This window comes from Neovison vison, chromosome 7 (genome assembly GCF_020171115.1).
Source record: "Neovison vison isolate M4711 chromosome 7, ASM_NN_V1, whole genome shotgun sequence".
Classification (NCBI taxonomy): domain Eukaryota; kingdom Metazoa; phylum Chordata; class Mammalia; order Carnivora; family Mustelidae; genus Neogale; species Neogale vison.
Genome location: NC_058097.1, coordinates 47,046,665 through 47,068,067, shown reverse-complemented (window position 1 = coordinate 47,068,067; position 21,403 = coordinate 47,046,665). Strand labels below are relative to the sequence as shown.

Below are 21,403 nucleotides of genomic sequence, written 5' to 3'. Positions count from 1 at the left end.
ACTGCTGAGCAGAAAGCCAGATACAGGGCTCAATCCCAGCACCCTGAGATCATGACCCAACCAAAAGCAGAGGCCCAACCCGCTGAGCCATCCAGGCACCCCAGGTTGCACTACTTTTAAAGATCACTTAACCCAATGGAACTTACTGAAATCTAGAGTAGTGAAGGATTACCATAGTTCTCACCACTTGATTTTTTCCCCAGAATTGTTAACAATAAGCACTGGTTGAAATCCCACTGAGCAGGGTCCAGGCACTAGCACAGCTCCTGCGAGAAATCTTCAGCCACATTCCTGAATGTCAACCATCTCTGAGATAAATAATACATTTATTATGTGGCCGTTGTGCAGAGTTTGTCATTTTACCTAAGAGAGTTCAGAGAACTGACTTAGGTGAGTGGCATGAATTACACACTGAGATGATTAGACACAAAAACGCTCCCTGACATTTTCCCTAATTCAGGGGAAAGAGGACAGCATAAGGTCCACAAAACCCTGATAAATACTGCTTCCAGGGATGGTAAAATGTATTAGGGCATCAACACGGGCATACATGGTTATGTTTGGTCTCTCTATTTACATCGTAAGTTGTGTATCTTTCTCAATGGGAGTCATGGTGAGTCAGAAGTGCACTTCTCAAAAATTTAATGTATACAGCCACAAGCTGGAGACCTTATTCAAATACAGGCTCTGATTCCATTCTGGGGTGGGACCTGACTTTCTGCATTTTTTTTAAGATTTTATTTTATTTATTTGACAGACAGTAATCACAAGTAGGCAGAGAGGCAGGCAGAGAGAGAGGAGGAAGCAGGCTCCCTGCTGAGCAGAGAGCCCGATATGCTGTGCGCCTAGATCCCAGGACCCTGGAATCATGACCTGAGCTGAAGGCAGAGACTTTAACCCACTGAGCCACCCAGGTGCCCCGAGTTACTGCATTTTGAAGAAGTTCACCAAGTTGCCTCTGGTCTAAGAGACACACTTTTTTTTGTTTTGTTTTGTTTTTTTTTCTTGAAAACATATTTATTTTAGAGAGAGTGTGTAAGAGGGGAAAGGGTCAGAGGGAGAAGCAGACTCCCTGCTGCACAGGGAGGCCTACGGGGAGCTCAATCCTGAGACTCTAGGATAATGACCTAAGCCAAAGGCAGATGCTTAACTGACTGAGCCACCCAGGTGCCCCTAAGGGCTTCACTTCTGAATAGCAAAGAAGTAAAATCTTGAGGGAAATAGTCATGTGTGACTTAGAACAGCTTTATGGAAATTATAGATCCTTTTTAAAAAATATTTTATTTATTTGACAAGAGAGACAGATTACAAGTAGGCAGAGAGAGAGGGGGAAGCAAGTTCCAGCTGAGCAAAAAAATTATAGATTCTAATATATGACCACAATCTTTTTTGAATATTTCCCTAGGTATTATTCAAAGAGCTTTCATCATTAACACATAAAACCACAAAAATAATCTAAGAGAATATTACTCTTCAACTTTTATGAGACTATTCTGTCAAACATCCAGTAAACAGAAGGGCCTGGGTATTAACCTCATTTGTGAGATGTAGAATTTATCCAAAAGGACCACATTGGTCAACATACAGAAAGGTGCTGAAAGACTATTCATGCCAGGTTTTCTAAGTGAGAGAAGTAATCTAAAGAAGGTAACATCACAGAGCTATCTAGCAACTTTTACATTTTATGCACATATATACATTGGCAAGATAATTATATACACTTTAAAAAGAGATGATGTAGAGGTATCTGGATGGCTCAGTGAGTTAAACCTCTGCCTTTGGCTCAGGTCATGATCCCAGGGTCCTGGGATTGAGCCCTGCATAAAGCTCTCTGCTCAGCAGGGAGCCTGCTTCCCTTCCTCTCTCTGCCTGCCTTTCTGCCTACTTGTGATCTCTGTCTGTCAAATAAATAAATAAAATCTTAAAAAAAAAAAAAAAGAAGGAGGTAGTGTAGAAAATTTCTCTTGTGATTGCAATTTTAAAATATTTTCAGTAGTATAAAACATACACATCTATTTGTGGATGACCCTTTTGGGTCGTTTCAATACACCGTGGAGACAAATACACAGACTAAAATAAGAGCTACTGTTTCCGAGTCTTGTTTTCATTGAAAATTTATTTTGTTGATCAATTGGGAGTTACCTTTTAGAATTCCGGGACCCTTGAATATATGTTAATATGATATGATTTTTTCCCAGCAATAAGAAGAATGTGTCTGTGTGACATGAATGTGCAATGGATGGAAATTTGCAGAACCAATGCCCTAATGATTTAGAATCTCTACCTGCAAAGTTAAGAATCTCCAAGTAAACAAAGGTGAGAGCCTTCATTTCCCAAGCAAACTCTAAGCAAAGAGAAAGAAGAGAGGGGGCTTTCCAGATTAAACACCATGTTCTGGGGCACCTGGGTGGCTCAGTGGGTTAAAGCCTCTGCGTTCGGCTCAGGTCGTGGTCTCAGGGTCCTGGGATCAAGCCCAGCACCAGGCTCTCTTCTAAGAGAGCCACCACTCTCTGCTCACTGCTCTGCTCTGCTCACTCACTGCTTCCCTTCCTCTCTCTCTGCCTGCCTCTCTGCCTACTTGTGATCTCTGTCTGTCAAAAAAATAAATAAAATCTTAAAAAAAATAAATAAACACCATGTTTTATGCACATCTCAAAGCAATTCACCCAGGACCCATATTAATGGCAAAGAACAAACTTTCTTAATTTTTTTAAAAAGATTTTATTTATTTATTTGACAGAGAGAGATCACAAGTAGGCAGAGAGGAAGGGAGAGAGAGAGAAGAGGAAGCAGGGTCCCCGCGGAGCAGAGAGCCCAATGCAGGGCTCGATCCAATGACCTGGGGACCATGACCCAAGCTGAAGGCAGAGGCTTTAACCAACTGAGCCACCCAGGTGCCCCTTATTAATTTTTTTTAAAGATTTTATTTATTTATTTGATAGAGAGAGAGAGAGAATACAAGCAGGGGGAGGGGCAGAGGAAGAAGGAGAAGCAGGTTCCCCACTGAGCAGGGAACCCAACATGGGTCTCAATCCCAGGACCCTAGGATCATGACCTGAGCCAAAGGCAGACATTTAATAAACTGAGCCACCCAGACACCCCCTTTACTAACTTTAAAACAGTATCATCTCAGCAAGTGCACTATTTACCCCAAAGGTATAAATGTAGTGAAAAGAAGGGGCACCTGCACCCCAATGTTCATAGCAGCAATGGCCACAACAGCCAAACTGAAAAAGCCAAGAAGTCCTTCATCAGACAAATGGATAAAGAGGACGTGGTCCTTATACACAATGGAGTAGTACTCAGCCATCTGAAAAGGAAGAATACCCACCATTTGCATCAACATGGATGGAACTGGAGGGGATTATGCTGAATGAAGTCAGTCCATCAGAGAAAGACAATTATCATATGGTTTCACTCATATGTACCATAGGAATAGTGTAGAAGACCATAGGTGAAGGCAACAAAATCAGAGAGGGAGATGAATCACGAGAGATTCTTAACTCTAGGAAATGAACTGAGGGTTGCTGGAGGGCGAATGGTGTAACTGGGGAATGGGCATGAGTGTGTTGTGATGAGCACTGGCTGTTGTATGCAACTGATGAATCACTAAACACTCCATTGGAAACTAATGATACACTCTATGTGGGCTAATTGAATTTAAATAAGAATGAAACGCTGTATTAGCTATAGAACGGGGTGATCTGGCAGAGAACACCTGAGCCAAGGAATGAAGGTAACATCGGCCATAACAGAGCACATCACAGCGCTGTCAGGTGCCTGATGTACCCAGGACACATCACCACTTTTTGTGTCTTTGGAAAAACAAAATTTAATTAGACCCCATGCCTCCTGCCTGCACCAGTGCCTCCCTGTCACTTGCTTTGGACCACTATCCTCAGCTGAACTCCAAGTAGATCCCAGGAGCTCACATTCCACTGGCAGCCAAGGCACCTGCACCAGCCAGCTCCTGCCAGTGCACCACACTGTGGGCCTGGCCTTGTGCCCTCGGCTGTGTCTGCCGGGAGGCATTGGACAAGTGTGGCTGCCGGCCCCCATGCGGGAGAGAGCCTGTTCCAACATGCACAGAGCTATAGCTTAAAAACATTTTTTTTTTTTTTTTGGTATTACCCTGACCTTCTAGCTACGATCCTGTTTCCACAATATATAATATATGTGAATTACAATAAAAGTTGACTTTTAAAGAAAGAAAATTATAATCAGGATCAAATCATGAGAAAACATTGGCTTTATGCAAATATTAAGGCACATTTAGCTTCCAAGTCCTGTAATCTGCAGGGTATGTAAGTAGTGTTTCGTTAGCAAAATACACAGCAAAGTTCACTTTTGCAGAAAATTCTGAATTATTTTAGACCACCAATGCCTTCCTGTTTATTTGCACATTTTTTTTCTTTTTTCTTTTTTAAGTGGGCTTACGGAGCCTGATTCAGGTCTCAAACTCATGGCCATGAGATGAATATCTCAGCCCGTATCAAGAGGCAGATGCTTAACCAACTGAGTCACCCAGGTGACTTTAAAAAAAAAAAAAATGATTTATTTATTTTTTAAAAGATGTCTTAAAAAATATGTATTTTTTAAGAAAAGATTTATCTACCCATTTTAGAGAGAAAGAGAAAGAAAGGAGCAGGGAGGGGAAGAGGGAGAGAGAGAAACTCAAGCAGAGTCTTTGCCAGGTCCAGAACCCAACACAGGGCTCGATCATACAACCCTGAGATCAGACCTGAGCCAAAATCAATAGCCCAACACTTCACTGACTGCCAAACAGGTGCCCCAGATACCACTCTAAGAGGTGGAGACTGATTGATCTGCTAAATTTACTGACTCCCTTCCAGTCAGTACGAATGGGGATGGGCAGATAACAATTTTACAGTGGAGAGACTGGATAACACTACCAAGTCTTGATAACCACGTGATTGAGATTAACATGGCCAATGATAAGTAGTGGTTAATTGCATGAATTCCCTGATGTGATATGATGTGATTAGATGAGATGTGAGATGTTTTTATAAAAATCTATATACATGTCTGGAATCCATCAAAATCCTTGAGGAGAACACAGGCAACAACCTCTTTGACCTCAGCTGCAGCAACTTCTTCCTAGCAAGGGAAGCAAGGGCAAAAAGGATCTACCGGAACTTTATCAAAATAAAAATCTTTTACATAAAAAAGGAAACAGTCACCAAAACCAAAAGACAATGGACAAAATGGGAGAAGATACCTACAAATGACCTATCAGATAAAGGGCTAGTATTCAAAATCTATTAAGTGCTTATCAAACATAACACCCAAAGGACAAAAAATCCAATCAATAAATGGGCAGAAGACATAAACAGACACTTCTGCAAAGAAGACATCCAGGCCACCTGGGTGGCTCAGTGGGTTGGGCCTCTGCCTTTGACTCAGGTCATGATCTCAGGGTCCTGAGATTGAGGCCCATGTTGGGCTCTCTGCTCAGCAGGGAGCCTGCTTCCCCCCCTCTGTCTGCCTGCCGCTCTGCCTACTTGTAATCTCTCTCTGTCAAATGAATAAATAAAATCTTAAAAAAAAAAAAAAAAGAAGAAGAAGAAGAAGACAGCCAAACAGCCAACAGACACATAAAAAAGTGCTCAACCACTTGGCATCAGGGAAATACTAATCAAAACCACAGTGAGATCCCACCTTGCATTGGTCAGAATGGCTAAAATTTACAAATCAGGAAACAACAGGTGTTGGTGGAGGATGCGGAGAAAGGGGAACCCTCCTTCACTGTTGGTGGGAATGCAAGGTGGTGCAGCCACTCTGGAAAACTGTGTGGAGGCGCCTCAAAAAGTTGAAAATAGATCTACCTTACCACCCAGCAATCACACTACTGGGTATTTACCACAAAGATACAAACATAGTGATCTGAAGGGGAGGTCCAAAAATGAGAGCTGTGAGTTGTGTAAGACTGAGAAATCACAGACCCGTACCCCTGAAACAAATAACACATTATATGTTAATTTTTAAAAGGGAGAAAAAACATCTATAAACACTATCTAATCTGACAAACCCAATTTCAGAGGTATTCTAGAAAGTACTTGGCCAGTCCTCCGCACACCTATCATGTTCATAAAACCTGAGGAGACAGAGAATCTGACAGAATCTGACAGAGAGAAGAGGAGGTGGGAGACACATGTGGGCTACATATAATGTGGTATTTTGGATTGGATCCTGGAAGGGGGGGGAAGACATTTGTGTTAAAATTGATGAAATAAGAATATAGTCTACAATTCAATTTCTAATGTGGTGTCAGTTTTGGTTTCTTAGTTTTCCAGAATGTACTATGGTAACCTAAGATGTTAACAATAGGGAAAACAGACCCAGTGGAAGATGGGAATTCTCTGTATGTTCTTTGCTAAACTGACTCCAAAGTAAAAAAAAATTACATTAAAGTTGCAACCATCTGACATCTGGGTTGTTCAGTCGGTTAAATATCTGCCTTCTACTGAGGTCATGATCCCACGGTCCTGGGATCAAGTCCCTGGTTGTGCTCTCTGCTCAGCAGGGAGTCTGCTCCCTCTCCCTCCACTTGTGCTCTCTCTCCCTCGGTCAAACAAATTTAAAATATCTTTTAAGAATAATAATAAAGTTGCAACCCCTATAATTTAATTTATTTACAGATATCTACTGTTTCTTTCAAATGTGTCCATTTGCTCTGGTGTGTGATTTCAAAAGCAGGAAAATTCATTAAACAAAACAGACTCAATAGATTCATGTTTCTGGTCTCCAAATTGCTGCTCCTTTACTAATCCAAGCTTGATGAAGACTTTCTTTATAAGCTTTTCTCCTCAAATTGGATGCAGACACACACCCTAAAATCTGCTTCTTAGCAACCAGCCAGTTGGCCCCAATACCTAACCCAGAACAATCTAAAAATTGTTTCAGACCCTAAAAATTGATTCATTTTTTATCACAGACATAAAACATTTATTTAATATTTGCTTTCCACCTCTACCCTTTTAAAACATTAGCTAACATATCCTCCTGCAAGATTCTCCTTCATCCCCTGGAGTTCACAATTCCAATGTTCAACTGAAAACATTTTTAATATGTTCATCTTTCTCCACACACATGTTTTCTTATTTCAAACACCATTCTCTAAGGATGTAAGACACAATTTGCACCAACTGGATGTCATTGTCCTTCACAACTAAAACCTAATTTTCCCCAGCTTAACCTCAGGCCACTTGCATCCCAATACAGAACCCAGAACCCTCTTAGAACCCTGAATTCTCTGATCATCCCACATGTTATTCCCTTGAAAGGCACTGGCCTATCTAGGAAGAAATAGAGAAACCCTCCCCCTCCAAAAAAAGGCACTGGCCTTACTATCACATGGCCAGTAAATCTTGAGAAAATTTGGTATCTCACATTAAGAATTACATATGCGAGCCTCGGGGTTCCACTCAAGGCCCCTCCCGCTCCGTTTCCTAGCGGCTGCTGCCAAGTCTAGATCCAGTCTCGCGCGCACTGATGACACTCGTCCTCCCGACGTGAACTCTCGATTCCTTTTGGTTCTAAGTCCAAAATGGCAACTCTGAAAGATCAGCTGATTCAGAATCTTCTTAAGGAGGAACATGTCCCCCCAAATAAGACTACAGTTGTTGGGGTTGTGCCATTAGTATCTTAATGAAGGATTTGGCAGATGAACTTCCTCTTGTTGATGTCATGGAAGACTAACTGAAGGGAGAGATGATGGATCTCCGCATGGAAGCCTTTTCCTTAGAACACCAAAATTTGTCTCCGGCAAAGACTATAATGCGACTGCAAACTCCAAGCTGGTTAGTATCACAGCTGGGGCACGTCAGCAAGAGGGAGAAAGCCGTCTTAATTTGGTTCAGCATAACGTGAATCTTTAAGTTCATCATTCCTAATGTTGTAAAATACAGCCCAAACTGGAAGTTTCTTGTTGTTTCCAATCCAGTGGATATCTTGACCTATGTGACTTGGAAGATCAGTGGCTTTCCCAAAAAACGTGTTATTGGAAGTGCTTGCAATCTGGATTCAGCTTGGTTCCGTCACCTAATGAGGGAAAGGCTGGGCGTTCACCCATTAAGCTGTCACGGGTGGATCCTCGGGGAGCATGGAGACACCGGTGTCCCTGTATGGAGTGGAGTAAACATTGCTGGTGTGCCTCTGAAGAATCTGCACCCTGACTTAGGCACTGATGCAGATAAAGATCAGTGAAAAGAGGTTCACAAACAGGTGGTTGACAGTGCCTATGAGGTGATCAAACTGAAAGTCTACACTGCCTGGGCCCCAGGACTGTCTGTGACAGATTTGGCAGAAAGTATAATGAAGAATCTTAGGCGGGTGCATCCAATCTCCACCATGATTAAGGGACTCTATGGAATAAAAGATGATGTCTTCCTTAGTGTTCCTTGTGTCCTGGGACAGAATGGAATTTCAGATGTTGTGAAGTGTCGGGGACCGCCTCCGGCCGGGAAAGTCCCCGCCATTACAAGATGGCGCTTGGCTCACTGCCAGCAAAATATGCTACAAGTAAACAACGAACTTTCTGGTGAAGCTTGCCTAAAGGAGGACATAGTCATTGGCTGTTTCAAATTTAATCAGCATAGTAACAGGACTCTCATTGGCTCTCCCCATTGTTTGGCCCCTTATTGGTCACCCTGACACATATAAGCTAAGAAAGTTGTCGAAATAAAGAGACGAAGCATTAACACCATGCCAGGCTGGTTGTCGTTCTTGCGGGCCGAGGGCGACAAATGGTGCTGAGACCCGGGAATAGTTAATGAGTAAGTAAACCTTGCAAGGAGAAAAACCGCAGGTAAGCGGGGAAGGGACCAGGGAATCTTGTACAAGACCGCAATAAGAAGCGGGCGGCCATAGAGCCGGGATTTTCTTAAGGGACCACGGTTAAAGTGGTGGCAATCTTGTACAAGACCACAATAAGAAGCGGGCGGCCATAGAGCCGGGATTTTATTCCGCGGTAAAGTGCGGAATAAAGGTCGACTGAAGTATAAAGTTAATGTGTTAGTGTCTTTAACGTCCGCGTCTGTTGTCTGTGTGTTCATAATGGGATCTGAAGTATCTAAAGTGCGGTTAGAAGGGTCTTTAAAAGACCTGCTGTAAGCCAATGGAACTCCACTAAAAGCAAAAACTGCTTGGGCCTTTTTGAATACAGTGGAAAAGGTGGCTCCATGGTTCCTAGATGAAGGCTTGCTAAACATACCTCAATGGGACCACCTGTGATCCAGGGTTTGGCCCCTGTAAAACCTATTAATGCCTGGGGGCCATATCAACCTTTGCCATTGAGGACCCGGTGCAACAGGCGAGACATTATCATAAGCTGTTCCATGTGAATGCTTTAACTCTTCGCCTCAAATTTAACATAACAAAAGCACAGGCATGGGACATAGTAGTCTCCTGCAGAAACTGCTTGACTTTACTACTTGCACCATCCTTGGGGGTTAATCCTAAGGGTCTGTTACCTAATCATATATGGCAAATGGATGTCACACATGTTTCAGAATTTGGAAAGTTAAGATATGTTCATGTCTCTGTAGATACCTGCTCTGGAATAATTTTTGCCTCTGTGCATACGGGGGAAAAATCCAGAGATGTTATTGCCCATTGCCTACAGGCTTTCGCGGCATGGGAAAAGCCATGCCAGTTAAAGACAGATAATGGTCCAGCCTACACCTCACAACCCTTTAAAGCCTTCCTACAACAACTTGACATTCACTCGATACATGGAATACCCTATAACCCACAAGGACAGAGTGTTGTGGAGCGTGCGCATCTTACAATAAAAGATGCGCTTTATAAACAAAAAGGGGGAATAGGGGACACCTTCAGGTCCCCTAAAGATAAGCTCAACACCATTCTCTTTATTTTGACTTTTTTAACGTTGGACAAAACAGGTAAATCAGCTGCAGACAGACATGCAAGTGCTGCTGCTGCTCCCCCTAAGCCTTTAGTACTTTGGAAGGACATCCTCACAGGAAAGTGGAATGGACCAGATCCAGTGTTAGTATGGAGTAGGGGGTCTGTATGTGTTTTTCCACAGGAAAAAGAGGCTCCAATTTGGATCCCAGAGTGGCTGGTGCGTGCAGCCTTGCCTCTGAACACCAGTCATGATGCTGAAGATGCTGATGATAACGCTGGGGATGCTACACCTCCTGTGGCAGACTCAAGCCAGAGAACTGTGAGCAGTGGTTAAAGCATGGCTATATCCTTTACCAGTGACTAATTCTTTTCTCATATTCCCTCCTCTCCCTCTGATGCGTGGCAGGTCTGTAACTTGCTAGGAGCATGTACTGCTATCTCAGCAGTGTCCATGTTAAATGGTGGCAAACCCCTCAACTGTTCTTATAAACAAAATGACTCTAGTACCTTTGAGACAACAGTTAATGTGTCTTGTCCCAATAATATTACTTACCAGCCCACTCCCATATGGGTCTCGCCACTGTTCCTTTTCCTCGTAACAAATGCTAGTGAGCTGAATGATACGTTGAATTGCAATAAGAATTGCTATCTTTCCCAGTGCTGGAATCTCACGGCCTTCAAGCTGGCTGTGATTATGCGTATCCCTACCCATGTTCCTATCCCAGTTTTCATTCCAGAGGACAAGTTACCGGTGGTGCTATCCAGAAATAAGAGAGATTTTGGTATCACAGCCGCCATTGTGACAGCATTGGCTATATCTACAGCAGCTGCCATGGCAGCAGCAGTCTCGCTTGCTGCAACTATGCCCACTGCGGAAGCTGTGAACACCCTTGCAGAAGGAACGGCGGCTGCCCTTCAAACACACTCAGATCAATGCACATCTGCAAGCAGGAATCCTGATAGTCAACCAGAGAGTGGATTTGGTTCAAGAACAAGTGGACATATTGGGGTCCCTATTGGGACTGGGATGTGTAGCACCCTTTCCGGCAATTTGTGTAACCCCCATAGCCTATACTAATATGAGTAACTTACAGAATGTCTCCCGACAGCTCTCCCAGTATTTGCAGGGTGCTTGGTCTGACGATTTTCAAAATTTCACATGAGTATGCATGTGCAACCAGCTTCCCTCCCAGAGCTATTTCAAACATTCAGCAATATGTTCCAGTTTACCAAACAATGGGCTGGCACAATTGGTCTTCTTGTCCTCCTCCTTACTGGCATTCTGCTTCTATTCGGAAAAGTTTGCCAATGGAGAACACAGCAGCGAAAGCAGAGCTGAGCTATAGTACAAGCCCTTATGTCAATAGAGGCTGGGACATCTCCCCAGATGTGGCTAAGCATGCTAGATCGGTAGTCAAAGACGGGTAAGATCAGTAGAGAAACATACCAACCTAAGACAGGACAGAGATCATTGATATCTTGTGTCTGATGATGGGTAAGGATGTTTTCTGCTACTGAAGACCTAAGACAGGCACGATCTCTGCCATAAAACAAAAAAGAGGGAGATGTCGGGGACCGCCTCCGGCCGGGAAAGTCCCCGCCATTACAAGATGGCGCTTGGCTCACTGCCAGCAAAATACGCTGCAAGTAAACAAGGAACTTTCTGGTGAAGCTTGCCTAAAGGAGGACATAGTCATTGGCTGTTTCAAATTTAATCAGCATAGTAACAGGACTCTCATTGGCTCTCCCCATTGTTTGGCCCCTTATTGGTCGCCTTGTTCACTGATTGGTCATGTAAACATATATAAGTGTGTAGACTAGTGGAAATAAAGAGAGAGAAGATACATCTGAACCGGGGCTTCTTGTCGTCCTTGCGGGTTGAGGGCGACAGTGAACGTGACTCTAACTCCTGAGGAAGAGGCCCATTTGAAGAAGAGTGCAGATACTCTCTGGGGGAACCGAAAGGAGCTGCAGTTTAGAAGTTTTCTAATGTACCACTTCACTGTCTAGACTAGGACAGGGTTTTAGTTGGAGATTGTGTACATTGTCCTTATTATCTGATCTGTTACTTAAGTAATATCAAAATGGCATAAGGAAAAAGCATCAGTTTCCTAAAGTTCTAAATAGGAATGACTCACCAAGCCCTGCAGCTATACCCTAATGCTGGATGATACTTGCCTTTGTAGTCCTCAATGGGTTCATCTCAGAGGCATCACTGCCAATGTTGCATATGCTGCAGTTGCTCTGCAAACCAGATGCATATTTCCTGTGTGTTCTGTAACTTCTGGTTCCTTCACCCGACACCCAACATGCCTAGTCCATCTTTTCCAGTCAGTCACATCCTGGGCTCCAATGTATAAATTAATTATTGCATGTATTGTGCATAACTGTTCCAAAGGCTCTTACTTTATGTACCATGTATGTCAGAATATAGTGTACATTGCCGTATAATGTAAAAAGACCATGCAACCAACTAAGTGTCATACCAACTAAAATACCAAATAAAATTTGAACAGTGACTTTTTTTGGAAAAAATTATATATCCAAAGACATTTCCAGTATCTCCACAGTATTTCAAGAATGTTTTGTTTATTGGACTCTGAATTTCTCCACTACAGCCATTAATAAAATGCAATTACATGAGTACTTCCATAATAATTACACAGAATTTCATTTGTAAGTGGCCATTAGTCACTATTGTAGCAGAAATTTCTGTCTTATTCAAAACTCGATGTAAAATGAGACAGACTGTAATTTTGCTGAAGATTCCTTGAAGAATGAGTGTATAAGCAGCTGAACACAGTGGAAACCAGACAGTTTAAATTTTTCTGATGAGATGAGGGAATTGTGTATTTCTTCTCCGGCACACAGAAAAGAGTCTGGATACACAGTGGTCGTGACTCAAAGAACAAAGGGGCAGACAGTTGGAAGACATGCATTGATTAGGGCAGAAGTATTCATCTGCCACCAATTGGCCTTGTGAAGAATAGAAAAATACATGTAATTGATGGAAGAGAGGGTATAAAAAGACACAAAGGTGCTCCCCAACAGAAGGATGCTTTGGGTGGCTCTAATCTCAGGGGAGGATCTGGGGGACACTTTGGTCCTATAAATGTATTGGACCTGCTGCTTATGCCTTACAGGGTAGAAACCATGAACCCACTGGCCCAACTTATGAGTCCCAAGCACAAAACATCATGGGAGGATATCGATACCATATATAGTAAGTCTGTGTCTTTGTCGTGAAGTGTAGAAGCCCAGTATCCAAACTCCATATTTTCTGAAGTGTTTTTGTTGTTCCATTTGTCAGTGACATACACAGGAAGCAAAATATTTATGTTTATATTCAGGATCCAGCAAAGGATATTTGAGGGGCCAATGTACTGGGGAGCTTTCCCTTTAAGCGCTGCCCACCAGGAGTTCCAGGGGCTGATGGTGATGGCATGGAAGACATTCAGGAGGCACATGGTGCCCATAGACAACCCTCTGGACACTCTGTGGACTAAGAAAACAACTTTGCATCCGAGGTCACTGGGAAAATAAATCAAAAGCCTTCACTGGGATTCCTATGGAGAGAATGACCAAGGAGTTAGTTCAAGTCAAGTGCCTAAAAAAAAAACAAAAGCAAATCTGTGGACTTTGACCTGTATCCCCTTAAGCCAAGAGATGATGAACAATGACAGAAAAGCAAGAAGTTCCCAGGGTTTCAAGGACCATCTGCAATAGGAAGATTACAGCAAATTTCACACCCATTAAGGCCATTCTGTCACTATCCGGAGCTCAGTGTTCGCATCCACAAAGAGAGGAGGCTGCATGAACACATGAGCCGTGGGCTGTTTGTGGAAAATAAGTTCAAAATTCTCCCCTTGCTCTCTTTCCCCTGAGACTTTCTTTCCAATACACATCTTCGTTAATTAATGATTTCTCAAGTTTGATGTATTTCTTTGTATAGTGCTCATTGAGTCACTCTTACTCATGCTTTACCTGTTGTAAATTATTTAGTATTTACAAGTATGTGCATTTTACAGCCAAGAATTTAATTATAATGAGATTATATGACTCATTTAAATATTGCAATGGCCAGGTTGCAATAAAGTTGAGTGCTTACCAGCAGGCTATATTCTTATAGCTACCTGGTCATATCTTTTTTTAGTTTTTCTTAAGACTTTATTTGTGGGGTACGTGGGTGGCTCAGTCGTTAAGCATCTGCCTTCACCTCAGGTCATGATCCCAAGGTCCTGGGATCGAGCCTTGCACTGGACTCCCTGCTCAGCGGGAAGCCTGCTTCTCCCTCTCCCATTCCTACTCCCCCTGCTTGTGCTCCCTCTCTCACTGTGTCTCTCTGTCAAATAATATATATATATATATTTTAAAGAATTTATTTGTAACTAATGTCTATACCCAACATGGGGCTCAAACTCACAGCTGAGTTATTATCAAGAGCTGCACACTCCACCAATGGAGTCAGCCAGGTGCCCCTACCTGGTTGTATCCTTAAATAACCCACTGTTATGCATGCATACATTATCATCTTTGAAATTCATTTCAATTTAGGTTTGGTTGTGCCAATTTCTTATTCTTGCTAAACTAATTGTTCCATTAATCATCATCACTTGTGAGTGAAGATGAAAACTTAGTAAGAACCTGAATATTGTCCATGAACAAAATGGATTTACCAAATATGGACCAGTGTTAATACAGCAAGAGAAGTAATCATGTGATTTTTTTTTTGGCCAATGGAATCCACCATCGAAATTATTGTGTAATATTTCACTTTTACCCTAAACTGTGGGATTTGTAATTTAAATAAAACATGTAGAGATTGAGAAAACATTTAGAGTAGGATCTAAATTATTCCTCATTAGAGAGCATACAAATAGCTCTGATTTAAAAAAAAAAAACAAAACTGAAACTAGTCAATTTGAAAAAGATAATAAAATAAAAACAAGCATGCAAAATGAATCTCAAGGCATGAAATCTTATGCATTGAATAGGAGAAATGCAAGGGTGAGCCTAAAAATTATGTTAGAACTTTGAAAACCATGTAGAATATCAGAAGATACATTTAAGGGGCACCTGGGTGGCTTAGTCATTCAGTGTCTGCCTTCGGACCTGGTCATGATCCCAGGGTTCTGGGACTGAACCCCCTCTCCCATTTCTTCTTCTGTGTTCCCTCTCTGGCTGTGTCTCTCTGTCAAATAAATAAATAAAATATATTTTTTTTAAAGATATATTCAAGCTGAAAACATGCTGAAGTCCTTAATTTTTCGGCTGTCCAAATCCCTCACATGTTGAAGTTACCTTTTCCTGAAAGTCTCCTGTTTTAACTTCACAGAGGAAAATTGTCCTTCCTTGATCAAAAGATTACAAACATTTTCAGGAGAGACATAATTACTATCTTCACTAGATGCATCAAGCATACATACAAGAAAAACAATTATGGTTCTCCAAATGCCACTCAGTCCCATTGTTCACAATGAGATAGGATGTGCTTAGCTCCATGAAACTCATTATCACATGTACAGAAGTTTAATGAGGTAACTATATCAATCATGTCAATTTCTCTGTGGTTTCACAGCACAGATTGAATAGCATATTAATTTCTGAATTGCAGGTTTTTAAAAATATTTTATTTATTTATTTGACAGAGAGAGATAGAGCACAAGCACACAGAGAGAGAGGGGAGGAAGCAGGCTCCCCGCTGAGCAGAGAGCCCCACATTGGGCTCAATACCAGGACCCTGGGATCATGACCTGAGCCAAAAACAGAGGCTTAACCAACTGAGCCACCCAGGTGCCCCTTCTGAATTGCAGTTTTAAGGACTGCAAACATCAGACTGTGTTACTACATGCAATGAACCCCAACAATCTCCATCAGGGAGGGATATGCACTAAACTATGTTTGGAGCAGTTAGTCCCAAGGAGGACCTCAGATCTCCAGTCTCTCTGTAACTTGGCCTGTGCCTCAGGAATTGTTGTTCCTATCTCTACAGCTCTGACATCAAGCCACTTTCTTCACAAGTAGAATCCTTTCTCCAGCCATGTGGTCCAACCTGGATCCAGACCCTAATACACCTCCTTCCCTTACACATTGTGTCACTTGGACTGACATTCCAGTCTTTCCTGCTGCCAGGATGTGGGCTCACTGGGCCAGTCATGATAGTCCCTGCTTCTGTGTGTGAGGGAAGCAGCCAGTGTTAAGATAAGGGTTTGTGATTCTGTGACCTCACCTCTCCACAGAACTACAATTATCACTTCAACTCTCAGTGACACATGAGGCAGTTGAGACTACGTTTTTAAAACTTTCTCCCAGATCCCAATTCCCAGAAACAATGATAAGATCCTAGTGAGGCTCTGCAAAGAAACAAGTTTTGTGTGTGGGAGAAACTTCCTTTTTTTCCACAACAATTGGAGGCAGACAGGGTCTCAGGTGGCAGAAGCAGGAAATGTTTGCATCTGACAGAGGAGGGGTGGCAGTGATCCAAATGTATTTCACTGGACTCTGTACTTGCCTAAGAATTTCACTGCCTCCCTCCCCAGTAATTGTCTCTTTCTGCCTAGCCTAAGAACTGCAAAATAAGGATGAGAGGATATAGAAGGCCTGAGAAGGATTCAAGGAAAAGCAATACAAAGAGCATGGGATTAGCTAGAGATGTTTCTCCAGTCCCAGTCCAATTGTTTGAAAAGCCTAGTTGATAGGAATATTTCTAGGAATATAAATTCTAAGCTGAGCATTGTCTATGGGATAAGTGGCAATATTCACAGAAGAGGTCCCTCACCGAACACAGTACAAGGTCATACGGTTTTATCAACAGCATCCTACTATTCTTTTTTTTTTTTCCAAAGATTTTATTTACTTATTTGTCAGAGAGAGAGGGAGAGAGAGCGAGCACAGGCAGACACCGAGGGAGAAGCAGGCTCCCTGCCGAGCAAGGAGTCTGATGTGGGACTCGATCCCAGGACGCTGGGATCATGACCTGAGCCAAAGGCAGCTGCTTAACCAACTGAGCCACCCAGGCATCCCAGCATCCTACTACTCTTAAATGTTAGATGAACCATTGCTATGTAGGTGATCCAAAAATATTGAAGGATGACACTTCCTAAAAATATCCAGAAATCTCACAAAGATAACCACAAATATTTCATGCCCCTCCTATCTGCCTAGAGATCCAAAATTATGAAATGTTATTTGAAAATATTGCTATAAAATATTATGGCATGTATCAAGCACAGCTTAAATCTATGTTCATGATAAAAAGACTAAATATTGTTAAAATGACAGGTCTTCCCAAATTCATCTGTAGAGTCAATGAAATTTCAACCAAAATTCTGGGAAATTACTTGTAGGTATCAATTAATTGATTCTAAAGTATATAGATAGAGGCATAAGACCCAGGAAAGCCAGCCCAGTGTCAAAGCAGAAGAAAAAGTCAGAGGACTGACACATCCCAATGTCAAGACTTAATATAAAGCTACATTAATTAAGGCAGTATATCTCCAGTAAAATAATGGGAAATAGCTAAACAGAACAAAACAGAGATCCCAGAAATAGACTAACTCAAATACAGCCAAATGTATTTGTTGGTCTCACAAAGGAGCTGAGGCAATCCAATGGAAAAATAATAGTCTTGGGATGCCTGGGTGGGTCAGTCAGTTAAGCATCTGCCTTCAGCTCAGGTCATGATCCCAGGGTCCTGGGATCAAGTCCCACAACCAGCTCCCTGCTCAGAGGGGAGCCTGCTTCTCCCTCTGCCTACTGCTCTCCCTGCTTGCACTCCTAGCCCTCACGATCTCTGACAATTAAATAAATAAAATCTTTTTAAAAAAGTATAGTCTTTTCAGGAAATGGCTCTGGAACAAGTGGACATGCACACCCAAGTAAAAATAAATAAACAAACAAATAAAAATAAATAATAATTATACAATCTAGATACAGACCTTACATCCTTCACAAAAATTAACTCAAAATAGATCACAGGGTGCCTGGGTGGCTCAGTCAGTTAAGTGTCTGCTTTCAGCTTGGGTCATGATCGCAGAGTCCTGGGATTGAGTCCCGAACAGGGCTCCCTACACTGCAGGGATCCTGCTTCTCCCTCTGCCACTCTCTCTCTCTCTGTGTCTCTCAGGAATAAATAAATAAAATCTTTTAGAAAAGTAGATCACAGACTTCAATGCAAAACACAAAATTATAAACTCCCCGGAAGATAACAGGAGAAAATCTAGATGACCTTAGGTTCTATAACTGTTTAGATGCAATACTAAGGGTATAATCCATGAAAAAAATAATTGCTAAGTCAGAGTTCATTAAAATTACAAGCTTCTACACTATGAAAGACACTGCCAAGGGAATGAGAAGACAAGCCAGATATTGGGAGAAAACAAAAGACATATCTGACAAAGGACGATGATCCAAAATATACAAAGAACTATTAAAATTCAACAATAAGAAAACATACAGCTTGATTTATTAAATGGGCAAAAGATCTATATGGACATCTCACCAAGAAGACACACACATAGCAAAAAAGTATATGAACAGATACTTGTCACCATGCATTGTTAGAAAATGGCAAACTGAAACAGTGATATATGTTAAGGGTACATTTGAGAGTTATACTCCAAAAATGACACCACCAAACACTCGGTGGAACAGCAGGAACTTGCATTCACTGTAGATGAGAAATGCAAAATGCGATAGCCACTTTGGATGACAGACGAGAGTTTCTCACAAAATTAAATGACCTCTCATGTGATCCAGAAATCACACTCTTAGGTTTTTAAAGATTTTATTTATTTATTTGACAGAGAGAGATCACAAGCAGGCAGAGAGGCAGGCAGAGAGAGAGGAGGAAGCAGGCTCCCTGCTGAGCAGAGAGCCCGATGCGGGCCTCGATCCCAGGACCCTGAGATCATGACCTGAGCCGAAGGCAGCGGCTTAACCCACTAAACCACCCAGGCGCCCACACTCCTAGGTTTTTACCCAAATGAATTGGACATTTATGTCCCCACAAAGTTCTGCACACAAGTGTTGATAGCAGCTTTTTTCATTCATAGCTGCCAAAACTTGTAAGAAACCAAGACGCCCTTCAGGAGATGAAAGGGTCAGTAACTGTGGTCAATGCACACATTCTAGTCAATCCTGAAAAGAATGGAAATGAGCTATGCAGCCCTGAAAAGAAATGCAAGAGTCTTAAGTAAGTATTATTATTGTTTAAGATTTATTTATTTGAGGGCAGGGGGCAGAGGGACAGAGAGAATCCTCTATGCTGAACTGAGCAGGGAGCCCCATGCAGGGCTAGATCACAGGATACGGAGAAGATGACCTGAGCTGAAACCAACAGTCAGCTGCCCAAGCAACCGAGTCACCCAGACACCCAGGTAGATGTTACCTCTCATGTGTACATGCCAATTAGACATGCCAGCAGGAAACAGGGGCGAGGAACGTGATGATGGTGGGCTCTTCCGTGACTCATGAAGCACTGGAAGAATAGCCATCTGCAGGACTGAGTCGTGAAGTCATCTTGTTCACGAGGAGTTTTTGGCCTGTTATTCTCAAAAGAGCAAAATGTGTATGTCCTCAATTTTCAGAGGCATATTAATATGGCTCTGTCCGTATCATGTTATAAAGCTGGTACAAACTAGTAAAATTCAATAATGGAAAAATAAAAGAATGAGTTGACCTATTATATATTAAATTTTATACAAGAAAAACAGAAACATATTTTTAGTTCTCGAGAGACACATAGAAATATTCACCACATATCAGACCACTAAGCAATATAAATGCCTGTGCTCATGTATCCCATCAATCAGTACACCAGAAAATTAAAAAAATAAAATACTAATTACAATAATATAAGGTCCATTACATATACATGTGCATACACAAAAACACATATACATTCTACTTATTTAATCAGTTAAAAATACATAGAATATGGAGTCCCTGGGTGGCTCAATCATTTGGGTGTGTGTCTTTGGCTCAGGTTGTGGTCCCAGGATCCTGGGATGACACCCCAAGTCAGGCTCCTTGCTCATCCAGGACTCTGCTTCTTCTCCCCCTCCCTCTCCCTCTCCTTCTTCCCCTCCCACCACACCCCCAACCCCCCCCCACAGTTTCACACGCGCTTGAGCACACACTCTCTCTCTCTCAAATAAATATTTAAAAAATATGTAGCATGTATTTTTATTTTTTTATTTTAATTCGTATATCTTAGGGGTGCCTGGGTGGCTTACTTGGTTAAGCATTAGACTCTTGATTTCAGCTCAGGTCATGATCTCACGGTCATGGGATGGAGCCCCACCTCAGACTCTGTCAGACTCTGTGCTCAACAGGAGTCTGCTTGAGATTCTCTCCCTCTTTAGGTCCCTCTTCTGCTGGTGTGCTCAATAAATAAATAATCTAAATAAATAATAAATAAATGTTGATACTTTCATATTCTTAATATTGTGAAACTATTTGATTATTTCTCATTGAGAATGTACTCATTAGGTGTATCTGTTAGAGTCTGTGTACCCAATATGGCAGGGTGCGGTGTTCCCCCACACAACACTAAGCAATTCAGACATGATCCACCCAGAGATAGCACTGGATTGCAGAGGGTAAAGGGTTGGTCCTACAGGATAGCCTCCTGAACCGTGTGTCCCACCCCAATATCCATTTCCCCCCCCCATCCCACTATGGCCTCACTTCAGATGCCAGCCACCAGCCTCAGGCTGCCACCTCTTCTTCGCACTGACCTGCCACAGTTTGGTGGTGCCAACAGCTTCCTCCTCAGGTTCAATTAACTTGCTAGAGTGACTCACAGAACTCAGGGAAACAATGACATACGAGTTTTTTTAAAGGACATGAATGAACAGCTGGATGAAGAGATACCTAGAGCAAGACAGAAAACAAAGGAGCTTTTATCCTTTGGCACATGAAGCTGTTGAGGTTCTACAGGTCAGAAACCTTTCCAGAAACTGGGTTTTTGGGGTTTTTTTTTGGAGGTTTCATTACATAGTCATGATTGACAAAGACACCGGCCACTGGCTGATTCCACCTCCAGCCTTTCTCTCCTCCCCGGAAGTCAAGGGGTGGGACTAAAATTCCCAACCCTCTAAAGACAAGGTTGAATCTCTGGACAGCCCTGCCCTTTGGTGAAGGCCAAAAGTCACCTTCCTTAATGATGAGCCTATGGGGCAGGGTTGGGGGGGGCGCGAGATGGGAAGGATGTTTGGGTGTCTCAGTCATTGGGCAACTGCCTTTGGTTTAGTTCAAAATCCCAGGATCCTGGGATTGAGCCCTGCATTGGGCTCCCTGATCAGCAGGAAGCCTGCTTCTCCTTCTTCCACTCCCCCTGCTTCTGTTCCCTCTCTCGCTGTGTCTCTCTCTGTCAAATAAACAAAATCTTTAAAAAAATAATAATGAGCCTCTTATTTCAATTCTATGACTCTGAAGCATTTTTAGGAACTGCAAATGAAAACCAAATATATCTGAAATAAATTTTGGTTACCTGAATGACCAAATACATGGT

At 42.2% G+C, this 21,403-nt stretch overlaps 2 pseudogenes; one reads left to right on the top strand and one right to left on the bottom strand.

Moving 5' to 3' along the window:
• The first annotated feature begins 7,549 nt into the window (after positions 1 to 7,549).
• LOC122911738 lies at positions 7,550 to 12,241 on the top strand (annotated as a pseudogene).
• Positions 12,242 to 12,706: 465 nt separating this feature from the next.
• LOC122911725 lies at positions 12,707 to 13,650 on the bottom strand (annotated as a pseudogene).
• Between the last annotated feature and the right edge of the window lie 7,753 nt (positions 13,651 to 21,403).